Source organism: Macaca thibetana, chromosome 5, assembly GCF_024542745.1.
Source record: "Macaca thibetana thibetana isolate TM-01 chromosome 5, ASM2454274v1, whole genome shotgun sequence".
NCBI classification, from domain to species: Eukaryota; Metazoa; Chordata; class Mammalia; order Primates; family Cercopithecidae; genus Macaca; species Macaca thibetana.
The window spans coordinates 94,021,061-94,042,335 of record NC_065582.1 but is presented as its reverse complement, the minus strand read 5'-3'; the positions used below and the strand labels follow the sequence as shown (position 1 = coordinate 94,042,335).

Below are 21,275 nucleotides of genomic sequence, written 5' to 3'. Positions count from 1 at the left end.
ATTCTTACTAATTAATTATCTCTGTGTGTGTGTAGCCTACAATGTTTCAGGCTCTGTGATAAGCCAGGTGGTAGATGAGGGGTACAAAAGGACAGAATCCCTATTCTCACAAAGTTTATGTTTCAGTGCAGCATCATTCAATTGAACTTTTGTGATGATGGGAAATGTTGTGTGTCTATCTGTACTCTTCATCGTCATGGCCACTAGCCATGTGTGGCTATTAAGCTTTTGAAATCTGGCTAATGCTGCTAAGGAACTGAATTCTTATTTAATTTGAATTCATTTAAATGTAAATAGCTACACGTGGCTGGTGGCTATCTTATTGGATAGTTTAGGTCGCATGGAAATACAGACGTTATTCAAATAACCATGGTAAGAATGTAAAATTTCAAGTCTAACAAGTGATATGAAGGAGGTAGATGAAATGCTTTGAGCACCTATAGAGGTTTATTTCACTAATATAGGTAGGTCATTAAAAGCTTAAGTGTGAGTGATAGAGATGGGGAGAAGTGGACAAATTTAAAGGATAAATAGAGTAGAAAATGAACAGGATCTGGCAATTGTTTTGAAAAAATTGGTGCAGCTAGGTGGTCTCAAAGATGCCTTCTAGATTTCTTTCTTGTAAAACTGAAGAGATGAGGCCTATCCACTAAGAGAGAGAACATTGATAGAGGACCAGATTTGCAGGTGAAGCAAACGAGTTAGGTTTTGTAATATTGGGTTGGAATATATAGGCCTTGAAGAGAGATTTGGGCTGGACATAGACAGCTGGTAATTGAAGCTATAAGCAAGGATGAAAGAGTATCAATTGAGTCATCAGAGTCACTCTGAAAGTGAGTCACTTAGAAAGAATATTAATTGAGTGATCAGAGGGCCAGTAATGAGTTGAGGAACTACAGTGCTTAATGGTGAGTATGCATGCAAAGGAAGGATAAGAATTACGGATTCTGAGGGAGTTGAGGAATCACTGAAGTTAAGGTTCTAATGAAGTCAAAGAATGGTTTTAGTGGATACAGCTGAATGAGTAGGCTGGGAGGAGAGAGGGTGGTGGTTTCTTTAAGATAGCTGGATAAGTAAATTTTGAGATGAAACATTTGGTGCTGATGATAATATTCAGGAGCCAATTAGGGAAATGGATGACCCACATAAAGGTGGTCACTGGAGATTAGGGGACTATGAGACTATATAGATTAATTAAAGTGAAAACATTTCATCTCATTTTGACTAAGTAGTCAAAAACTCTCTCTCCTGTTAGAATTGTAAGCTATTAATATGAATGTCATAATATGCATATATTTAAGTAGTAATATCTTATGTGAAACTCACTCGTTATGGTGCATAATGAAGCTGATGATCATGCAATACCTCAGGAAAATTTGATCATTCAGAATTTTCAGGTTTGCTATAGAAGGTCATTTGAAAATGATTAAAGATGATTTATCCCATTATTTAACAAATGTATATGACCTCCTCAACCTTGACAGGTACCAATAATAAATGCCTTGAACTTTGCATGTGTGACATTAAAGGTATTATCATAGATTAAATTACCTTTCCATGCTTTGAAATCTTTAAAGCTGAATATTTGATCACTCATCTTTCATTACCATTGATTATTTCTAGCTGCCCTTACATTTTTTCTTTCTTTTTTTATAATTAACTAAAACCACAACCTGGAAAGAACGTGAGTTATTTGAATCTTGTTTTGAAAAAGCCATTGAAGTTTTAATACCTACAGGGAAACAGATAGTTATCAAAACCATTTGGAATCACTCTCTCTGAACCAATTCTCACCCCTCCTCCCATGCTTACACAACAGCACACATAAGATGACTCTTCTAGTTTGAGCCAAGTTGTTAAATATAATTCTCAAATTATTTTAAACATAATTTGAACAAAAGTGTTCAACTGGACAGATGTTTCATCTTTTGTGTAAGAATACTTCCTCTTTAAAATTTTGAAATCAAAACACATTTAATTAACATAATGAAGATATTACTATAAATGAATGATATACATGAAAATACCAATTTTTAGGTATGATTTATTTGATTATTTCTAGCCCTTCACAGTTGCCACTTGTTTGTATATATGTATAATCACATTTGGTCATCCTACCAATAATTCCACAAATAATAATAACAGCTTTAATATAGTTTGGATATTTGTTTCTGCCCAAATCTCATGTTGAATTGTAATCCCCAGTGCTGGAGGTTGGGCCTGGTGGGAGGCGTTTCAGTCATCGGGGCAGAACCCTCATGGCTTGATGCTGTCTTCATGATAGTGAGTACTCGGGAGATCTGGTCATTTAAAAGTGTGTGGCACCTCCTTTCCCAGCCTCTTCCTACTTTTGCCATGTGACATGCCTGCTCCCATTTTGCCTTTTGCCATCAGTAAAAGCTCCCTGAGGCCTCCCAAGAAGTCAAGCAAATGCCAGACCCATACTTTCTGTATAGCCTGCAGGACCATGAGCCAGTTAAATCTCTTTTCTTTGTAAATTACCCAGTCTTAAATATTTCTTTATTGCAATGCAGGAACAGTCCAATACAGAGAATTTGTACTGAGGAGTTAGGCATTACTAAAAGATAACTGAAAATATGGAAGCAGCTTTGGAACTGGGTAAGGGGCAGAGGTTGGAAGAGTTTGGAGGACTCAGAAGAAGATAGGAAAATGAAGGAAAGTTTGGGATTTCTTAGAGACTAATTAAAAGATGGTGACCGAAACGCTGATAGTGATATGTACAGTGAAGGCCAGGCTGCTGAGGTCTCAAATGGAAATGAGGAACTTACTGGGAACTGGACCAAAGGTCATGTGTGTTATGCCTTAGCAAAGAACTTGGCTGCGTTCTATTCATGCCCTACGGGTCTTTGGAAGTTTAAACTTAGGAGTGATGATCTAGGGTATCTGAAAGTAGAAATTTCTAAGTAGCAAAGTTTTCACCATGTGGCCTGGCTGTCTCTAACAACCTACCAGATGCAGGAGCAAAGAAATGACTTAAAGTTGGAATTTATATTTAAACAGGAAGCAGAGTATAAAAGTTTGGAAAACTCGTAGCTTAGCCATGTAGCAGAGAAAGTAAAAGCTTATTTGGAAGAAGAATTCAAGCAGGCTGCAGAGCAACCACTTGTGAGAGAAATTTGCATAACAAAAAAGCCAAATGCCATATCCAAGACAGTGGGGAAAAGGCCTCTAAGGCATTTCAGAGACCTTAGCCCCAGCCGCAGCCATCACAGGCTCAGAGAGGCCTGGGAGGGAAGAATGGTTTCGTGGGCCAGGCCCAGGGACCTGCTGCCTTGTGCAGCCTTGGGACATTGCTCCTATATCCTGGCTGGTCTGGCAGCCATGCCTCAAAGGGGCCTAGGTACAGCTTGGGCTGCCACTTTGGAGAATGCAAGCCATAAGCCTTGGCTGTTTCCATGTGGTGGTAAACCTGTAGGTGCCCAGAATGAAAGAGCGAATAATGCTTGGCAACCTCTGCCTATATTTCAGAGGATGTATGAGAAAGCCTGGATGTCCAGGCAGAAGCCTGCTACAGGGGTGGAACCCTTACAGAGAACCACTGTTAGTATGGCGCTAAAGGGAAATCTGAGGCTGGAGCCCCCACACAGCATTCCCAGTGAGGCAGTGTCTAGTGAGTCTGTAAAAAGGGGGACTGCTGTCCTCCAGACCACAGAATGGTAGATCCACTGGCAGCTTGCACCCTGTGCCTGGAAAAGCCAGAGGCATTTAACTTCAACCTGTGAGAGAAGCCTTGAGGGCTGAACCCTGCAAAACCACAGGGGTGGAACTTCCCAAGGCTTTGAGAGCCCACCTCTTGCAGCAGTGTGCCCTGGATGTGAGAAATGAAGTCAAAGGAGATTATTTTGGAGCTTTAAGATTTAATGACTGCCCTGCTGAGTTTCTGACTTCAGTGGGGTCTGTAGCCTCTTTCTTTTGGCCAATTTCTCCCCTTTGGAATGGGAGTGTTTACTCAGTGCCTATATCCCCATATTATCTTGGAAGTAAATAACTTGCTTTTTTTTTTTTTTTTTTTTTTTTTTTTTTTTTTTTTTTTTTTTGAGACGGAGTCTCGCTCTGTCACCCAGGCTGGAGTGCAGTGGCCGGATCTCAGCTCACTGCAAGCTCCTCCTCTCGGGTTCACGCCATTCTCCTGCCTCAGCCTCCCGAGTAGCTGGGACTACAGGCACCCGCCACTTCGCCCGGCTAGTTTTTTGTATTTTTTAGTAGAGACGGGGTTTCACCGTATTAGCCAGGATGGTCTCGATCTCCTGACCTCATGATCTGCCCATCTCGGCCTCCCACAGTGCTGGGATTACAGGCTTGAGCCACCGCGCCCGGCCATAACTTGCTTTTGATTTTACAGGCTCATAGGTGGAAGGGCTTTGCCTTATCGCAGATGAGACTTTAGACTGGATTTTTGACTTAGTGCTGGCATGAGTTAAGACTGTTGGGAAGGCATGATTATATTTTGCAATGTGAGGAGGACATGAGATTTGGGAAAGGCCGGGGCGGAATAATGTAGTTTGGATATTTGTCCTCAGCTGACTCTCGTTAGTACTGGAAGTGAGACCTGGTGGGAGGAGTTTAGATCATGGGGCTGCCCCCTCATGGGTTGATGCTGTCTTCCTGATAGTGAGTTCTTGTGGGATCATATAAAAGTGTATAGCACTTCCCTCCTCGCTCTCCTCTCTCTCCGTCTCCTTCTTGCACCATGTGACATGCCTGCTCCTGCCTTACCTTCTGCCATGAGTAAAAGTTCCCTAAGGCCTCCCTAGAAGCCTGTCAGATGCCAGAGCATGGGTCTTGTACAGCTGGCAGAACTGTGAGCCACTTAAATCTCCTTTTTTAAATATTATCTAGTCTCTAGTATTTCTTTATAGCAAGAAATACAAGCTTCTTTACCATTAAATTATGATGGAATGAAGGTTTTTAATTCTCTAATTTGTCTCAGACTTAAGGCTTGAGGCAGTTCTATTAAAATCACACAAGTATGCATATATCATAGTGCATTTTCATTATTCTCATGTGTATCCTCATTTTAAATGGCAAGTGTAGCAATGGAATTGTTTTATTCATTGTTAACAAAGAAATGCAACTTCTGGATGGGTGCAGTGACTCATGCCTGTAGTCTCAGCACTTCGGGAGGCTGAAGTGTGAAGATCACTTGAGTCTAGGAGTTTGAGATCAGCCTGGACAACATAGAAAGGCCCTATCTCTGCAAAAATTTAAAAATTAGACAGGCAGTGTGGCGCATGTCTGTAGTCTTAACTGCACAGGAGACTGAGGCAGGAGGATCCCTTGAGTGCAGGAGTTTGAGGCTGCAGTGAGCTGTGATTTAACTGCACTCCAGTTTTCCAGCCTGGGCAACAGAGTAAGACACTGTGTTTAAAAAAAAAAAAAAAAAAAAGAAGCTTCTATCTTTAAACTTCCTTTTCTTTTGAACTAAATCTGCTGAGGAAGCTGTTTTTGGTTACTTAATTCTCTTTAGTGTAACTATTTCATCTTTATTTTTGATAAACCCAGCCTATATTACTCTGTTATATGGCATTGGTACCTGTCACGGGGAACTTCTCCTGTGTCAGTGGGTCCATTCAGTGCTCTCTACATTATTTTATTTATTTATTTATTTTTCGCCGTTGGGAGCCTGGCTTTATACAAAGTTTAAACATGTGTCTGCTGAGAAGTGATGGGTTCTTCCTAGTCATTTGGGTCCCATGGGTATATTTATACCGAAGCCCACAATCCCAGCTGTTTACCTTTAATGTTGAAGATCTTATAACATAATGCATCATGTTATCTCTTCTTCCTGCTTCTAGGCCTCTGCTACCCCACCAACTCTTTCAACATGGCTGTACCTTTCAGTAGGATCCATGTTATGTTCTGAATCCCTTGCAAGCCACACCCAAGTCATGCATACCCAGAAGTGCACTGCCTTAAGTGTATTTAACTGCCACCAGCCTTTTCCGCGATGCATTAATATTTCCTTGTCATGGAGGATATGGATTTGAGCTGATAGTTGACCTTCTCTTAGAGCAATTGCTCTCAAACTTTTATGACTAGTAGTTATGGTAAGAAGTATATTTAAAATTATGATCCAGCATGGATACTCTTGTATATACACCTAACAAACAAATGCTTCACAAACCAATACTTATCCGTGCTACTTAGAATACAATGTGATATTTTCTACACTAGTAGTAAATTTTAAAAAACTGGATGTTTTGACAGAGACACCTCATTACCACCCCCTTTATCCACACCCCCAACCCACCCAAGAAAAGGTTTAAGCCAGACTGTAGAGTTTGAGAAGTCACTAAAACTCTAAAACTTGCTCTACATCTGTCTTTTCTTCTCATACTCTCCCATGGCCACAAGGGGCAGGCCTTCTTTCTTCCTGCATGCCAGAGCTTCCCTTTTCATCATAGGCTGAGCCTTTTCTATATTATGGGTAAACTCTATGATCCAGCTCTTGATATGGGAATGGGGAACTACCAAGAAAAATAAATTTTCTAAAAATGTTATACCCAAGAAGATGATTTAAGGTCATGTTTTTCTATTAGGAGATTCTCCTAAATCATTTTGTTTCTACTCTGGAAAATACTGATGAATAAAAGTGGGGACAATGTTATCATTTTTCTATCATATTCTTTATTCTGTTTGAAAGTAATTGTCTGTGAATATTAATAATTCTCCTTTTTATTGGATTATAGTGCCTCTAGTGTTAAAAGTGTTTTCTTGCAAGTTTTCATTGTCTGGCTTCATAATTTTGAGGAGATTCTTCAAACACTGCTTTATATGATGTTTAAAAATGGATATGGTAGGTATTGAATAATAAAAGGGATGTTATTGTACTTTATATACTGGTTATGTGACATTCTGACAAATTCTTTTAAATTAAAACTACAAACAAAACTACTTTTCCCATATGCAAGGAAATCTCTCTTCATACAGAACAGTTATTTCAACTTCTTTTACAAAGAAAATATTACCTAGAATTTTTATTTTTTTAATTGCTTTTTGATTATTTTTATTGAAATGCTTATTGTCTCTTGTTAACTAATTATATTAATTATGGAGCTAGTGCTCAGTTTCTCAACCTTTTCCAAAAGAAGTCCCCAGTTTCCATTAAAGAGTTTTATGGGGGCTCCCCACACGTCAAATTTCACACAGCCGGCTACATTGGCTTTTTGCAAAGGTCTTTGAATGCAGTGCCAAGGCCTCCCACTAATTGTTTTATGGGCTCAGTGTGGGATCTGCATCCCTGACTGGGGAAGCCCCATGTTAAAGGACTGTGGGAGTGAGGAGTTGTCAAACACACCAAGAGCGAGCACTAAAAAAATCCTGGTTAGCTGTAATGTTGCTGCCAAGGAGCATAAGCAGAACCACAAAACATGCCACATGCTGGCTGATTTTAAACAGTGACCGCTATTTCAGAGAATACTCACTTCATTACATTTGTGGGAGAAATTCAAATCACAAATAGCTCCATAATTAATTTGAGTGTTCACTTCAAGTTTTGGCATTGGTAAATTATTGTTTTCCAAGTGGTTAGAAAAATACAACTAAATATTTTTATGTGTTCTTTCAAGGAGACAAAGCTCATCCTGGTTATCTGTGAACATTTAGTCCTGGAATAATATGTTCAAAGTTGTATACTTATCTTTTTTCGTCCGAGAAGATTAAGGAAGTATGTTTTTACCCCTTTTAACCAGTGAATTGCATGTACCTACACTAGTAAAAGTAACTTTTTCTAAACTTGAACAAAGAGCTGTAGTGGTAGAATTAAGACTCCTACATCTTCACTAGGCCTTGACATTGATTTTTCTCAGCCTCACGGAATGCGCTTGGCATTTTGAACCTGTCTTTCCTCCAGAGATTGAAACAGGATATTTTTGAGGTACAGTATGACCTCAGAGTGCGCTGTTAGCTTGGCTAGTATTGATACGTGAACAGAATTATTACAGCCACACTTCAAGAGGCCTAGAATAGTAATACTGTATTCTATAGGAAGATAAGTGCATTACTCAGTTCTTGCATTGCTAGAAAGAAATGCCTGAGACTGGATAATTTATAAATAAGAGGTTTAATTGGCTCACAGTTCTGCAGACTCTATAGGAAACATGGTTCTGGCATCTGCTTGGCTTTTGGGGAGGTGTCAGGGAGCTTTTATTTGTGGTGGAAGGCAAAGTGGGAGAAGGCCAGTCACATGGTGAAAGCAGGACCAAGACAGAAGAATGCGGGGAGGTACTCCACACTTTTAAACAACCGCATCTCATGAGAACTCACCCACAATCGTGAGGACAGCACCAAGAAGATGATGCTAAACTATTCAAGAGAAACCTGCCCCCTTGATCCACTCACCTCCCACCAGGCTTCATCTCCAATATTAGGCATTACAATTCAAAATGAGATTTGGTGGGGGCACAGATCCAAGTATATCAATAAATACAACCTGTTTCACTGCAGGATTGTAGCACTAAAATGAAATGACATATTGATATTTTTGTGAATTTTGAAGTATCTTTTTAGAAGTTGATGGAGAAAAATAGAGTCTTTTTTTGTAATCGAAATATGTTCATCTTTAAAAGAAGATCCTAATATTTCAGATAAATAATCTTGGATTAGCAATTTTTCTGGAAAAAAAAATCTCATTTTGTTAACATGTTTTCTTTCCTTTTTTGTTGGGTGGGGAGGGGCAGAGTCTTGCTCTGTCACCCAGGCTGGAGTGCAGCAACACAATTACTGCAGCCTCGACCTCCTGGGTTCAAGCTATCCTTCCACCTCAGCCTCCCAAGTAGCTGGGATTACAGGCATGCAGCCCCATACCCTGTTAATTTCTTTTTTCTTTTGTAGAGATGGGGGTCTTCCTATGTTGCCCCATCTGGTACTGAACTCCTGGGCTCAAGCAGTCCTCCCACCTTGGCCTCCCAAAGTGCTGGGATTACAGGCATGAGCCATTGTGCCTGGCCTAGCACTTTTCTTATATGTGTGTGTAACATGTGGATACCTTCTTGTGGGGGGTGTGTGTGTGTGTGAGAGAGAGAGAGATGCCTATATGTCATTCTCATTCTGTTGTGCTGTCAACACAATAGCAGTGTTTAATGGATAAAGCAAACCACAAATAAAACATTATGTATATAAAGTACAAAAATAGTTTGATTTTGCAGACTACAGAAATTAATTTCAATAGTCTGTTGATAATGTTTTATCAGTAGCACTATTATTTTTGTTGTTTCTAAGTTGGTTATAAGATTGCAAAATCTAAAGCATGCGGGAACCCTTGATGGTAATTTCTTCATCAGTGTGACTTCCAGAAACTTTATCTCAATTATGATATATATTGCAATTATCTTATATAAAATAATTTTAGTAAGCAGGCACTGACTTACTGTGTGGAAAATTACTCCTGAAAGCCAGATTTTATCTCTGGATAACCACTTGCTGTGTCTTTATTCTGAATAAGAATCCACAGTATGATCCATAAAGCCAACCTTAATACTCTTTATTTAGATAAATGTTAAAATACCTTTACACCCTCTGTAAGATTAAATTGATCATTTGCTATTCAGATCCCAAATTATGCAATCTTTTAACAATTGTCAACATTTCTTCTCTAGGTTGTACTAAATGTTTCTCTTTATTTTGAGTTCCAAAGAGCCAGATTGGATAGAGTGCCCACTATTGCTTCTATGCTGCCATTAGGTTAATATATCCCAAAGGAACTCATATCAAAAGTGCTATTTCATTGACCTGTTTTCCACCATGGGTCTCTAAAATGCTGTAAGCATGCAACATATCATTATGTATAATTAATTTATCTTACATACTTTGTTTTTGTTCATCAGACATTTTGCTTTGTAACTGTTCTATAGAATGTCCTTGCTCATTTTTTAGTACATGATGGTGAAGTTTTTAAAATGAAAACATTTTAACATTTTAACATGCTACCTCCTTTAGAAGTAACATAATGTTATTCCTATTTGCAGATGAGAAAATAGTTTTATGGGAGTTTAGTACCTATCCCATAGTCACATACCACCTAGATTTGGGATGTGAATGCAACAGGCTTATGTACTCTGAAATTTCACATTTATGAAAGGAAATAAAAGAAATATTGAAATTGAAGGGACTATTTAGATAGTCTGATTTACTTGTTGGTGAGGTGTATCTGGTTTATAGAGACTACTCAAGGTAACTACTAACAATAGATATGCAATAATTACTGAATGACTTCGAGAGCCCTGGGTTTAAGTTTTGGCACTTCCACTTGATAAATGAGTGAACCTTCTTGGACTTAAGTTTCTCAGATTGAATAATAATAAGTTTAGATTAGCTGTTCTTTTTAGCCCCAAAGCTTTTTATTCCAATGAATTTATTTCCAGAAGCTGTTTTTGTAGAATAGATAAAATCAGATGTGTTCTTGTTGGAGATGAAATAGTAGGAAGAGAGGGGTGGTTATAAAACCTTCTCTGCCCTGTTTGCCCCTACCTCTAGGCACAGTTTGAGATGTTCTAGATTAGATGATCTTTCGGCTCAAAGATAATTTGGGTTCTAGATCTCTTTGACTGTGATCTCCGGAAAGGTCCTGCTCACACTTGGACTGGGTCTTAGGAAAATCTATAGTGTGACAGTAAATAACATGCATAAACCACTCTTGATGGGTTGCCTTTGACACCGGCTTGCTTCCAGTTATTATAGGATCCAACTTAAGGATGCTATGTCTTGACTAGCATATGCTGTTTGGGGAACTGTGATATTCTCTTTCATTTTTGGAAGAGAATATCCTTGACCCTTCTGAGGAATATTTTTTCCTTGCTACTTGACAGATCTGTATTACCTGTATATGGCAGCTATAGTTAGTTTTCTTCAATTTTTCTAGGACAAGCAAGATAAAGTTGGAGCTTCACAATTACTGAAACTATTTTATTGGCTGAATTATTTTATTGTTTATGTGATTTTCTTGTATAATTATTTCCTTGCCCTTATATTTCTAAGCAAAACTTATTGTACTCTTAAGTTGGAGAAGATATTAACTTTTTGTGTTACATTTTGCTTTCTCAACATTATGAAACTTGGAGTAGTTGGAGAACATACTAGGATACCTAGTCTACTACTCCCTGAATTAGGAATAAGGATACTTGCGGGCATTTTTCTCCTTTTGACAATAAATACATCCTTGTTTACCCCATCATTGCTCTCAAAACAAGGACTGTGATAAAGGGTGGGGACAAAAGCCTCAGATGTAGGATCAAAACGTGTCCCAGACATGCATGTTAAGGTGGACTGTTTTGCTGACCCCCAACATTCATTTGCCACTTCTCTCCAACAGGACAGTCCATGGTTTCCTTCTGAGTATTCATAAATTTTCAGGGAAGCTGACTTCACATCATGTGTGCAACTTAGATCAAGACAATCAGTGTATTTAACGTTTCTTGCTATAGTGATGTGTGTCACTGTATGACATGTAGTGGTATATCATATTAGTGAGGTATGTGACACTGTATATATCTTATAGTGGTATGTCATATAAGAAGGTGTGTGACCTAAGCCAGTTCAACAAAGTGAATCACAGAACTTTGGTGGATGGTTTTGAAGAAAAAAAAAGGTCTTTCTTTTGTGTCAAATGTGAGCAAGGGGAGCATTTAGCTTCAGAAGTTGGTGACCATGGCTGTGTTGGAATGATGAGCTACAATGAACTGAATCCTTGGTTATTCATTGAACCACTGAGTCAGGCCTTACCTGAGGTTCATGCTACTTAACTTGCCAGTGATGTGAGGCAAAAAATCTTCTTTGACTAATTTATTGCCACTGAACTGAATGAATTTTGTCTGCTAAATCACAGCCTTTGGTATCTTTCCAATTTAACTTACTTTCCTAGAAGTAAAATCTCCTGGCCACTTAGACTTTAGTTTCCTCACCTATTAAGTGAAGAGTTTGTTTTGAGCTATACAAAATACATTTTAGATCATGCTTGTCCTCTCTGCCTTCAAGAATGAGAACTTATCTCCGTAAAATCAGAAATTGGTCAATCTTCCTCTTCCTATTTAGAATCATCTGCCCTGCAGCCACCTGGACTCCAAGCATGACATTAAGAATGTGGGTTCCGGCCGGGCGCAATGGCTCACGCCTGTAATCCCAACACTTGGGGAGGTGGAGGCGGGTGGATCATGAGGTCAGGAGGTCGAGACCATCTTGGCTAACATGGTGAAACCCCGTCTCTACTAAAAATACAAAAAATTAGCTGGGCGTGGTGGCGGGTGCCTGTAGTCCCAGCTGCTTGGGAGGCTGAGGCAGGAGAATGGCAGGAACCTGGGAGGTGGAGCTTGCAGTGAGCTGAGATCCCGCCACTGCTCTCCAGCCTGGGCGACAGAGCGAGACTCCGTCTCAAGACAAAAAAAAGAATGTGAATTCCTCACATACCATAATGTCTTATACTTTTAGTCAGTTTCATAATTTATGTTGACCTCTCTCCTTTCTTCAATCTAGAAATATAATTTTTAACTATGCAAATTTTGAAAAAAAGGGATGGACATAGGAATGATGAAGAGTGGTCATTTTTCTATTAATCTGTAATTCTGAGGCAATACACAGAACTATAGGGAAGCTAAGAATTAATGATGTCAGAGATAAGTAGTCTGTTTTGATATAAGTCAATGAATTTTACTGTTGTGTTTCTTAATCGCATACTGGCTTCCAAACCTTAGCCAGTCATATCTTAAGTGTTATCAGAAGTTAAAATTTGTGACTTTCGCAAACTCACTATTTCTGAGTTTCACAGATCAGCCCAAGTATTTCACCCAGTATTCGCAAAACAACCAAGAGCACATGCCTTAAAAATTCTAAGTCCATATCAAATTCACATGTAAAAAAAGCACTGAAGTGCTTTGAAACTTGGACATGGTACCGGAGAGATTTTAAGGGAAATTTGGATATTTATAAGGACTTTAACCAACTATTGAAAAAATAAGGCAAACAACCAAGTAAATTTTTAAAGCTGAATTAGTTGTGATGATTGGTGGGGTGTTAGTGGAAAATGATTTTATTGGTTTGTGCCAGATGGTGATAGGCAGCAATCAGGGCTTTATAAGAATTCAGTGAATGGCTGTAATGCCGGCACTTTGGGAGGCCGAGGCGGGCGGATCACGAGATAAGGATATCGAGACCATCCTGGCTAACATGGTGAAACCCGTCTCTACTAAAAATACAAAAAAAAAAAAAAAAAAAAGCCGGGAGTGGTGGCAGGCGCCTGTAGTCCCAGCTGCTAGGGAGGCTGAGGCAAGAGAATGGCGTGAACCCGGGAGGCGGAGCTTGCAGTGAGCTGAGATCGCGCCACTGCACTCCAGCCTGGGCGACAGAGAGAGACTCCGTCTCAAAAAGAAAAAAAAAGAAAAGTTCAGTGAATGGTAGTTTTCAGCAATCCAATTTCATGCAGCAAAGATTACCTGCAAGGCACACATTTCTCCTTCCTTCCTTCCCTCCTCCCTTCCTCCTTCTTCTTTCTTCCCCTTCCCTTCTCTTTCTTTCTTTCCTTCCCCTCCCTCTTACTCTCCCTCCCTCTCCCTCTCACCCTCCCTCCGCATCCCTCCCCTCTCCTTCCCCTCCTTTCCTTCCCCTCCCTCCCTCCCTTTCTTCCTTTCTTTGAAAATGACAGCTCTAATATGTGTGACTCAGTGGTGAATGACCACGAAAGAATATTTATGAAAAATAGGTATGCTCTTTCACTTTGCACTGCAGGACATTTGGTGCTTTCCCTTCTGAATAGATGTTTTACAGGTTTTGCACATTTTGTGTCATACTCTTCTTGGTCTTATCCATAAAGACCAATTACATGATATTTTGGTCTTAGATGGCTCTAATTTTTCTGTTATGCTTGATAGCCTGACTTTTGCAGTGTTTTCCTACATTCTGAATTATTATTTAAATTCAAAATGTTTAGATTTTACAATTTTTATTTAAGGCCAAGCACAATATTAGCTTAGAGGAGTTTGCCCTGGAGTTCAGATGCATCTGTCATTTTGAATGGATACTCCGGGGACCTTTCTTATTTTGTTTCTCTCACAAACACCTTGTTAAATGTGGTGATCATGTCCAAAGTCAGCAGTGCATGCTGAGTTTCTTGAGTTATTTGGCTATACATTAGATTGCATTTTTTAAAACTGTCACTATTTTCTTGAATCTTATAGTGTTACAATGATTTATAGGGGTGTGTGTTTTTTTGTGTAAACGACTGCCTTTGCTTTTTGTGGTTTAAAAAATAGTTAAAAATAATACCTTCAATGGTATTCATAGGTGAAAATCTAGTAGATAATGTTTAGGAAACAGATGACCTCAAATTAACTTATGTGTTGGCCTTTACAAAAATGTGTAATTTAAACCATCTCATTTTATTTTGAAAACTTATTAAATGCATGTTTTTTCTTTGGTAGAATCAAAAGAGTTATTTTTAAAAAGATACTTCCTTTCTCAAAATTGGCCTAATATTTACTTTCTTTGTTTGAAAGTTATTTGTATATAATCCATTTACCCACAATTCTTAAGGTTTGCTAACAATAACTGGTGAATTCAGATGATCTGGACACAACTAGTGCGCGTCGCAGGCTTGGTGCACAAGAAGGGGACAATAAAAGCTCTAGTGGACAGACTGGTTTGTTCATTCCTTGTGAGTCACTGATGAATTGATTTGGCTTCAAACTCGTGCTAACATATTAACGTTTTCAATTAAATTCAGCAAATAATGACAGTGTTACTATGATCAGATCATTAGGCTCCTCTAGATGAGAAATAATTGTAGTGCATTTCCTGCCCTCATAGAGCCAGTGGATTGCTAGTGGCATTTAAGGCAAAAGCAAAAATAAACAATATTCAAGATACAACCTAGGAACTATACAAGGCACAGGCGTTCTGTGAGGGCTTGTAAAAGGGCAGGGTCAGAGATGAATGGGGAAAGTAAAATCATCATGAAGAAATTGATGTTTGAGTTTATGAAGAGACAGATGTTTGAGATTATTATTGAAAGATCAAGTAGTCTTTTGGTGAGAGAAGATGGGAGAAAAGGACATTCATTTGGCAGAAATAGCATAGTGATGTTAGGGAGGTCAGAAACTGGGAAATAGTAGATAAATGCAGTTCCAGAATAGCAAGCTTGAAATAGTTGTGCATGAAAGAAACTGCCATGTTATGGATCTTAAATCCCAGGCCAAGGAGTATTCACTTAATTTGCCAGGCAGGGGAAAACCATTCAAGGCTGAAAAGCAGTAACTTGGAACTGGACTTTATGGAGAGCAGTTGGGACTCTGCTGAGGAAGAACTGGAATGCATTCAGAAAGTTGCACAGATAGAGATAGTAAAGGGCCTAATTGCATTGTGGCAGAGGTAATGTAAAGAAAGAGACCAATGCCTGGCACATTGAGTATGTGGAATCTGCTGTATTTGGCAGCTAATTGGATATGGAGGATGATAACTCCAAAGTTTTGAGGCTGAGTATCTCTGGAATGTTGGTTATTTTTGTTAACAGAAACTGGGCAGTCATAAGAGGAGCTGTTTGTGGAGAGTAAATGTAGGAATTTGGTAAAAGTGCTTTTTTCCATATCGCTCTGGTAGATGAAAGTCTCATCAAATGATTAAATATGTGTATGTGGTTTTTTTAAATTTTATTTTCTGTTTTATTGTATTTTATTTTTTTAGAAAGAGAAATAAAGCTATATTGCCCAGGCTGGAGTGCAGTGGTATGATCATAGCTCATTTTAACCTCAAACTCCTGGACTCAAGAGATCCTCCTGCCTCCACCTCCCAGGTAGCTAGGACTACAGGCTTGCACCACTGTTTATTTTTAAAAATGTTTGTAACTGCAAATCTTTCTAATGGGTATGTGTAGTTCTTTTATAAATTTCCTCGAGATCAGGTGTAAGCAGAAACCTATATTATTGTGCATGAAGGCAGATCAGTTACATTTTAATCTTGATAAACTAAAAATAATTTTAAGAGTTGAAATCTCGTTCTAATTTCTGATTGATTCTTTTGAGACAGCATTGGGCAGGTCCCCCTCCTGTGTTGTCATGCAAATTAAGTGGAAGACTGAGTTGTTTTTTTTTTTTTTTTGCAAGTCCCTTAGTAATATAAGAAAAAATATTATTGTTTGGCTAGATGCTAATGTGAATAAACAGATGGCTGGCATTATAGCCTTTTTGCCTGAGATATTAAAACATGTAAAGATATAAAACAGGCCCCTTATATTTGCTCATTGGTCTTTGGTTCATATCAGATATTTTACCTGTTTATATCTTTTATGTGATGGAATAATAACCAACTGAGCAATTAATTGGGGTAACATTACTAAGTCATTTTTGTCGTACAGAATCTATGACAAAATCTGTTTTGATGTTATATTTGTATTTTATGAGTTTTAAGGATAAATTAATTTTACTATTCTCATAAAACTCATTTATTTTTACTTTTATGCCCCCAGACCGTAAGATTCATTTAAAAGAACAAATCAAATGATTTCTGACACAACTCTATGAATAGTTTTTGTGATACATGCACTGGAAACCAACCAAAGCCAATGCCTCCCAACAATTCCAGCTTCTTTAGATTGTGGAGCATGAAACTTGGCTACAATGATGGCTTAAGAGATTCCTAAATGCTTTAATGCAGTAAGTGTCCCACAGCACTTCTCTTAATTTCCACTGAGATTTTGGTTACAGTCAAAGCCATCATTAAACATTTGTTTGGTATTGCCTTGGGGAATAGTGGTATGTCTTAAAAACTTGGGCAGAGTGACTTGTAGTGGAGAAAATAAACTAGAATCACTTGCAGCATTTAATATGTGCTGTGAGCTATGCTAGAACCATTCTCTGTATGTTCTCACTTCATATTTGCTCATCTGTAACTTTTGTATCACTACTGTTATCATCTCTCTGCCAAGACTTTTTGCAAATGTCAGGAATTACTTCTTTGCAAAATCTAGGGGCCTTCTTTAAGTCCTTTTGCTGTATCTCAGGATCATTTAACACTCAGGAGTTCCCTTCTCAAAACTGTTTTCTGGACTCTCCTCACCCACTTCTGACCACTTGTGCTGCTGCTGCTTTGGTTCCTTTGCAAGTTTCTCTATTTCCTCTGCCTCCCTTCTTGGTGCTGTCAGATCAATTTGAAACTTTCTTCTCTCAGCTCTATTCTGGCTCATTCTGCCTGCTTTTCATGACTTCATTTAACAGCACTGTAGCCGATGCCTCTCATATCTTACATCCCAGCACAGGTCTCTCTCTTATGCACCAGATCCTCACGTTCTATGATTTCTGCACGTCTCCACTTGGAATGATAAACAAGAACTTCCAGCTTGACACGTCTCGTGTCCCAAGCTAACCTCGTCTTCCCTTCCCCACCAGATTTGCTTCTCTTCCTGTGAACTGCATCTCTTTACCCCTTGTGGCCAAAAGCAGAAACCTAGGAATTGTCCCTGATTCCTTGACTTCTCTGTGTCTTCAACTCAGTTTTTAAGGCTTGCTTGTTCTGTCTCCTTAATCCTTCTCAGGTATGTCCACCATTCTCTATTTTAAACTAAGACTGTTTAGGATTACATCGTTTTTCACCGGAATCACCATAACTATCTCTTAACTGGTTTCCCTGCAGCCAGTTTTGCACCTTCTAGTCTGTTTTATATACACTCAGTTTTATATACAAAGTGACTTTTCCAAAATTCCTAAATGGTTTCTCAGAATAAAGTGAAGAATCTTCGGTATAACATATGAGACCCTTGAATATATGGCACTGCTTGAATCTTCTGGTTGCATATGTCACCACACATTCCATGATTAGCTCCCAGTGGTCTTCAGAACCTAGCTGAAGCTTCCACTGTGGTTCAGATTGGCTGTTCCCTGGTATTTCAGGTGAGCTCTCTGTCACCTCTTTGTGCCCCTGTGACACAGTGTTGGACTCTAAGACATTGTATTGCAATCATTTGCTTTCTTATGCACTATACTTTTAGAATTTATGTGTAGGAGCTGTGACTTTTTTCTGTGTATACTTATTACTGACAAGGATTTAGTATAGGGCTAGTAGGTATACAATGGGAATGTTGAATGGTTTAATGAATAACCAAACTAGGATGAATAAAACCTACTTCCTACTTTAAAGGAACCCACTGCCTAGTGAGAAGTTTACAAGTACCAATACTTTTAAAAAGACATCAATAGACAATTACGATATAGTGTGGAATGAGCTATTAAAACTCATGTTTTCAAGTAGGAAATAATTAAATGTTTATCTCAAGTGACTGTCTCTTGAAGATATATCATAGAAATATGCAAAATTTTTCAAGGCATCCAACCGTGTTTCTTTGAAATGAGGCCTTATTGTGACACTAAAAATATCCAGAGCACGTTACAAAACATTTTTATTGACTATTTAAAACTTTACCCCATCTTTTGTTTTGTCAGTTTTATGAGGACTAAGAAAAAAAAATAAGGCAGGATGTATTAAATTTCTGGACATCTCTTTGGCTGGCTAAGTGGCACGAGGACCATTGCTTATTTTTCTTTTCCTTTCTGAAACTACTATAACAGTTTTTACTATTGAATAGGATTTAGCATGATTCTGGCCTCTGACTTTATGCTTGATAGCTAATTCACTTACAGCTAGCTATAAAAAAAATACAGTTTTCTCCTCTTCTATTGAAAACAATTTTGGAGGACAAATGCGTATTTAAAAACTTGGGCCTGTTACTTTTATGAACCCCTAGGATTTTTAAAACGTATTGTGACATAATTTTACTCATAATAATAGAGCAAAATATTGTCCAAAATTTGAATGACTCCTTTAGACTTTTAAAGTTACAACTGTTACACATGTCGTGGACTTTTATATTGCTGGAAATAGTCAACATTGTGAATATTAACTCTGTGATTGAAAGGACAGGATCTTTTTAAGTGGTTTCCAAGTCATGTTCTGCAGGGTCCTAGAATTTCATGGGTCATAGGGAGCTTTCAGGGAAGCTGAGGAGTAGGTGGGCAGGCTATCAGTGAAGCTCTGCAGCCTCTCCTTGCAGCTTCTACTCTTCAGTTATATCAGCCGCTTTTATCTGTATGCCTACTGGAGTGTGTTTTGTTTTGTTTTTCTTTTCCTTTTTTAGGATATCATTTTTAGGGTGAAAATACTTTGAAAAAATTAAGAAAACTCATGAAAATAGAAAGTGTTCAGATTTCGTTCACTATCTTCACGTGTCACCTACAGTGACATCCTAAAAGACAGCAAGGGAGGGCTGCATGCTTAAAAATGCTGGGCAAGCAGAGTAATCCTGTCTCATCTGTTTTCCATCGGAGACGTTCAGTCACCATGTGGCGTTTCTGTTGTCTGGTCAATAGAACCTGTGAACCAGGGCCTGACTAGGGTTGGTGGGGAGTGTGAGGTGGAAATTTGGGGGATGGCGAGAAGCAGAAGTTTAATTATTCTTAAGAGCAAGGAAAAAGGTTGATGATCTTTCCAGTGTCATGGTGTTCACATCGCAATACCAAGGACTTTTATGCCAGGAAGCGAAAAAGTCAGGTCAGAATTTTATAGATTTTGGCCAAAGGCTGTTCCAAATAAAAAGTAAATGTTTAAAGGTGCTGACCATTGCCCTAACTTCTTCTTCCATTCTTTTGGTTCCTTACTTTTCTCCCCTGCCCCAAATAGGGTTCTCCCAAGTGCAAAATTCAAGTGACTGCCATAGTAACCACACAAATAGACCGCAGAGGAGTTCCATTTACTTTAATATCATGATAGCTGAAGAAAAACTACACATGGGGATACCGTTGGGTGACATAGATGATGATATAAAAATATCTGTAAGTGATAGGCTGGAATGGACTTTACCCATAAAATAATTTGGATCTTAAGAAACAGATATAACTATTCTTAGTTTAGGGAGTAACTGCATCTTTTGAAACACTTTAAAAAAGTTGGCAATGTTGATTCAAAATGCTATTTTAAAAAACTTGCAAAATGATTCTTTTTGGAGAAACTATAACTGTCAATTTGAAGGATGAGATTCTCTTCAGCAGAGCTTGTAAAAATATCCATTGCCATATGTGAAACAGGTTTAGGGCAGTTTGTCATAAATAAATGAGTTTGTCAAATACATACACACACACACACCCCTTTTTTGGCCTTAGAGGATGAATTCCAGAGCCATTAAAAAAATGGGCATTTTACAACACATCACACAGATAAATAGACATTACATTAATATACATAATAATAAGAAACAGTAATTTAATAACAGGGATTAGTTATGCCTGAAGGAAAGATAGTGTTGGAGGGTATCAGGATTTGCTGGACTTGGCTAGGTCTGAGGTTTATATCAAGTGTTTGATGAGAATATCACTCAGAAAGGTCTGATTCATCCTGTATTCTGTCAGGATCATCATCTTTGTTAATGACTTATTTGACTCAAACTGCTATAGTAGCTACAATAGCTTCATTTCTGGTTATAAAAGTAGTATGTGTTTATAGTAAGAATCGTGTTTCTTTCAACTACCCAAAGACAACCTCTGTCTGCATCTGGTGTATCTTTCTTTTTCTTTATAATGAATGTGCATATTATATATAAAAGATGTATGTGTAATGTTTTTTATGTAATATGCATATGTATTAAAATTAAATTAAAGCTATTCATAAAGTTGTAAATTGCCTTTTTATTTCATTCATTTAGCAATTCTTCATTATTAGTCTGCCATAATCTAGCGATTTTATGTCCTATTAACTGTTCCTTGAAAACATGGCACTTAATGACTTCTTCTTATTCCATTATATCATAGTTTATTTAACTTTTTTCTTATTGTTGTACATTTTCATTGTTTCAGTTTTTACTATTATACATAATATTAAATCATTATCTTTTTGACCTCCTTAATACTTTCGTATCTCAGTATTTCTGATTATTTCCCGAAGAAAAATTCTAAGAAGTGTAGTTATGTTTGCATAATCCCCAATTTAATGGCATTGATTTGGGGAAATGAGACAAACTCAAGCTTTTATAGAGCCCAGACAATAGGATAGTCTGGAGAAACTGTAAGACATATCTACTGCAATTGCTTTTCAGTAATCCAGCATGCTGGATGGATTCTAAATGGCCTAGTGTTTAACATCACTTTAGTAAAGGTGTATCAGGGTTCTAACATGGTGTGATTGACCAATATGTAACAGATATTTGTTATGACAGACTGTCATTGTAAACCGAGTTATTCTTTATCCTGTTACTTGCTTCTCATTACTGTTCTCAGAGATATCTGAGGCAATCT

At 38.1% G+C, this 21,275-nt stretch overlaps 1 protein-coding gene across 8 annotated transcripts in view; it reads left to right on the top strand.

Moving 5' to 3' along the window:
* The window catches only part of BMPR1B (bone morphogenetic protein receptor type 1B), a 396,435-nt gene that overhangs the window by 149,145 nt on the left and 226,015 nt on the right, over window positions 1-21,275 (top strand). The window lies entirely within an intron of this gene.